The following is a 4,981-nucleotide window of genomic DNA, read 5'->3' as shown; positions in this document are numbered from 1 at the left end:
GAGGTGGTTTCCATTTTTCCATACCTGATCAGCTATACCCGATTTATCAATATCTCCTCGTGTCACAGCTTTGCGATGTTCTTCTACCCTTATTTTGAGGGGGCGACATGCTTCGCCTTTGTATAACCTACCACAGCTGCATGGGATGGAGTACACGCAGTTTTTGGTCATATTCTCTTCTGTTGGTGGTTTTACCCGAAGGAGATATTTGCGAAGTGTTGTATTGCTCTTGAATACTGCTCTGATGTCATATGGGCCGCATATCTTTTGTATCTTTTCGGAGAGGCCTTTCACATAGGGTAGACAGACTGTAGACAGTTTATTGGTTTCATTTATCTTATATATTTTTAACTTTTTTTTATCGACGTGGTTTCTAATTTTAACAACTTTCATACCAATGCATTTGAAACTCCGATACTCAACACTGCGCTTTAAAAGATTTATATTTAAAATCCTTAATGTTTTTGTATAAGGATCTCTTGTGAACTTCTATTTCAAATTCCAGGTTAATAGACTTGATGTGTGAAAATAAAACTAAATGAAATAAAAAGTAAAAAATGAAAAAAATTAGAACATCTTTCATCGTGGGACTACTGGATTAGATATGACCTTAGGCTAAACAGCAACAACAAACCTGAAAATTGCAAAAGTTAATTAGTTTATTAACTCGACCAAAATCTTAAATATTTTCTTCATTGAAACACAGGCAAAATATTTTATTAGAAATCTGAATACAAAAAAGTGAAATCAATAAAACTGAACCGTTACCAGAAAATGAAATAAAGGGTGGCACAATAGAAGAAGGATCCGTTGTTGATAATACGATAAGGGGCCGTTAGCGATGGTGATAGAGAAAACTGGGGCGATAACGTTTACCTCGGTTTTCTGAAATAGTAAAGACAGGTGTCTGGCGTATTGAATGGTTCCGAGTGAATTTCTTGTAACCCTTACAGCAACCATGGGCAAACAGGGGCCAGCAGGACGCTCTGAATGGCGCACTTAAGGAAATTTATTTTGTCTCATGCAGTCCGCTTTTTGAAAAAGGTCACCCATACATTATCAAATGTGTAATATCTAATTTGTGAGACCCAAATGTAGGAACAGAAGCCTTAGCTTGTTAGGATCATGGTTATTTAAATTTTGTGAAAATAATGCAATGGAAACGATAGAAGCTATATTTTTATGAGAAAATATAGTTTCTCCTTCAGTTATTTCTGTGAAGATTAAGTTTCCCAGATTGCAATGACGTGTTGCAAAATTTACTAAAAATAACGTATGAAAATCCACGTCTATATTTGAATATTTTCCAATCAACCTCCGTACTTTGCATCTTTTAACTGCTGGGATAGCTTGCGCATTTCAGTTTAATTCTTTTGCTCTTTACTTGTTTTAGTTATTGGATTGCGGCCATGCTGGGGTATCACCTTGGGATTTACTCGCACAAATAGACCTTCAACACTTACTTTTTTTTAGATCTTATTCAATCGGTTCCGTTTACCGAACCGTTGAGTTACGGGGATATAAACAAGATAAAACCAGTTGCCAAATGGTAGGGGAGGAAGCAACTTTGTGTGTGCGCATTTGATTTTGTATATCAATATCAATATATATATACATATACATACATACATATATATATATATATATATATATATATATATATATATATATATATATATATATATATATATATATATTAATTGTCACATTATATATATGTATGTGTGTGTGTATTTGTGGATTTTTTTTGCACACACGCACACACACACACACATTAAAAATGGGGAAGGCCGGTTTATGGGGTTATCCTGAGTTTCCCATCTATAAGGGGTTTGGTCTTACGGTGTATTGTCGGATCTCAAACCTGTTGGCCTAAGAACTCTTTAAAATATTTTGAAGAGGTCTTGGGGTCTGACCAAAACCCTTATGGACGAAAAACCCAGGGTAACCCCATAAACTGGCCTCCCTCATTATAATATTAACTGCTCTACATCTTAGAGCGTGCTTCTTCTCTGGATTTGTTTTACTATAAACACGACGAACTTCTGTCAATTTGTGTCTACGACGTCCTTGGCGCTGTAGCAGAAGACACTTGCACAAAGTGCCACGCATTGTGACTGAATCGGAAACCATATGGTTGGGAAGCAAACTTCAAAGCCAAACAATCATGGACACAGCGCAATATCGGTTGGTCACAGCCAGAGAATACGTAGAAAGTTGACAGTTTGGTTAGCAATTACCTCAGACCACTCCCTATCAAGCTAGCCAGCTGTGACGCTGCACTCTACAACTTTCTCTCTTCGATTACTAAACGTAATTAAAAAAAACTTTTGTCATAGTTTAAGCGAAGAGATGGCGCTAGTAGTAATGTTTATTATGAGCAGGGGGAGTAACTCTCAATAGCCTAATGTTACTATGTATATTTCATAGTCATGCCTGATTCCCCGTATTACACAAGTTAGTAGATGTATACAGCAGTCTGTGGAGCATGATATTGTAAAGATTTACGGTTCCACACTCGTTACCTGCGGAGTTTAAGGATTCTTATAACTACCCACCGCATCATCAGTACATTCGCCACTGTTTTCATTGCGATCATCATAAACAAATACTAATAAGTAACACCACATCGCACCCTCACTCCCTACGTTAGCGTGTGTGTGTGTGTCTTTGTGTATATATATATATATATACATGTGTATATATATATGCCACTCACATATATACATAGACAGAGGTTGAACAGACGGAGCGTCTAAGTTATCAAACGAAAGCGGTGCACTAATGTATAAACATAAGGGATAGTAAAAATAATAATACAAAAAAAGCAAAACAAAACATAAACAGTAACTGGATATGAAGAGTGTAAAAGAAATGGAACAGAGAAACAAGGAAAAGAGAACGGAGGAATAAATAGAGCGAGCGTTTTATGTTAAGAGGGAAAAAAGAAAGCAAAAAACTGCAAGTTGAAGTTGTAAAAGAGTTTGGAAAGCAGCGATGTTCTTTTGATTTGCTATACATATATATATGTATATGTATATGTGTTTATGTGTACCGACCACATCTTGATTCGATATCTAAATATTTTACGTTCCCTTGTTCTATTCCAGTAAGTAAATTATCGTATTCTTTTTCTTCCTTTCTTTTTGTTTTTGTTCTTCATCATGTTTAATGATTCCTAAGTTTTTGATACCAAACGTAAACGAATAGGGACACCGAAGTTGTAATAATTTCAATGTATTCTAATTTATAACTCTGCTTTTGAACTGTCGCTGTTTTCTTTCTACACAGTTGTATGTCTGCAAGTGTACTTATTTGAACTGGAATCTTTCGCTCGTCTCACATTCTTTACTTCACAAGTCAACTCTGGGAAGTTCTACGTGGTCGCTTGAAACAGCTGCCAAATTTCCCTTACTATCGTTAAAAAAAAAGGTGAACCCATTAGATTACGTAGTCTAAGATATACAATGTCTTTAAAAAAACCAAAAAAAAAAAACCAAGAAAAATCCCGGGGGGTCCTACTGGAACGTTTGTGAGTCCGTCCTCTCCTGAGTCTCTACAGTAACAAAAGGCTACCGAACGGTCTACGATTAAATGACCATTAACCTCTTTGTCAGTCTGTCTGTCTCTCTGTGTATACACTATAAACATGTCCCCCCCTCCCTCCTGTGTAGATGACAAGTCGCTCGTCTCAGTTATACACACTCATATATTTTCATCCAAAGATTATCCTCTTTAAATCTCCGTATACATAATTCAAAAATGATGGTTTCTAAAATATGTAGGGTACTACTAAAGCAGCACTGTCCCGAACGCGCTAGCTAGTCGAGAGTGGTCGATCCTAACCCTAACCCTAAACATGTAGTCATTTACACACGCGGGTTAGGGATAGGGTTAGGGACAGGGACAGGGACAGGGTCAGGGCTAGGATCGACCACTCACGACTAGCTAGCGCGGACGCGCGACTGCGCGTTCGGGACTGTGCTGCTTTAGTAGTACCAATATGTAGAAAGTCACAGTTGTTTTTAATGGGTATAGACAGGGATCATGTCTGCACCCATATTTATTCTGATATCAAGTTCGCTTCGTAATCACCCTGTTCTGAGTTATTTCCCACCGTCAGTGTCTTAGGCAAGTATCTTTTCCCATAGATTCCATAGGATTGACTTGCACCTTGTAAACTCTGCAGTAGATTGTCATGTATAAATACAAATTGGTGGAAATCTGATAGTCTTGCAGGCAAGCCTACCAAATTACTGATGTTCCATCGTCATTAGTCAGAAATGTGATGAACCAAGGACTGACCAGTTAAAAAGTTGTAACCAATGACATTAGTTTCAGAACTTACTGAGATGAAACTAAATATCAAAAGAATTGTGTTTGTTGCTGCACCGATTTTCTCGGTAAAAATAATACACCAGTTCATTACTGGGAGGTGGGGTTATATCATCACCCTTACCCCCAGTCCATATCATCACCTTAACCCCCAGTCTATATCATTACCCTTACCCCCAGTCTATATCATCACCTATACCCCCAATAGCAGTCTTTAAATTTGTGGCATTTTATTTCTTTAAAATATTTAGTTACATCTCTTCATATTTGAGTTAAGATTCTGTCAACATGAGCGACTCCATGTGGACTAGATAAAAAAAGAACCAATCAAGAACCGGGGGTCATTATGATGAACCATCGCGACCCCCCCCCCCATTCACCCATCTACCATGTCCTACAAATTTGGGTCCTGCTATCTGTTTAAGAAATTATTCACTTTACATTTTGAATTCAAATCCTATTGACTTTCATCCTTCTGGGGTTGATACAGCAGAATGAGTTGAGCATTTGATAAACTATGCTTTTCTACTCTAAGCACAAGACCCGAAATTTTTGGGGAGGTGTGCTTGTACTGCAGATTTCCACTTGTACTTCAAGACAAAAATTCACACAAGTCTCGGCTTGTACAGCAAATTACATGTATAAT

General features: G+C 37.4%; 2 protein-coding genes across 2 annotated transcripts in view; one reads left to right on the top strand and one right to left on the bottom strand.

Annotated features, from left to right (window-relative positions):
- LOC128248934 (uncharacterized) overlaps positions 1 to 4,981 on the bottom strand; it is a 26,780-nt gene that overhangs the window by 8,232 nt on the left and 13,567 nt on the right. The window lies entirely within an intron of this gene.
- LOC106869417 (transmembrane protein 68) overlaps positions 2,334 to 4,981 on the top strand; it is a 30,009-nt gene continuing 27,361 nt past the window's right edge. Inside the window, exon 1 of the mRNA XM_014915148.2 lies at positions 2,334 to 3,109. The gene's annotated coding sequence lies outside the window, so the exon portion shown is untranslated. The remainder of the gene's footprint in view (positions 3,110 to 4,981) is intronic.

The sequence above is a fragment of the Octopus bimaculoides genome, chromosome 10 (genome assembly GCF_001194135.2).
Source record: "Octopus bimaculoides isolate UCB-OBI-ISO-001 chromosome 10, ASM119413v2, whole genome shotgun sequence".
Lineage (NCBI taxonomy): Eukaryota > Metazoa > Mollusca > Cephalopoda > Octopoda > Octopodidae > Octopus > Octopus bimaculoides.
This window is presented reverse-complemented; position numbering and strand designations above follow the sequence as displayed.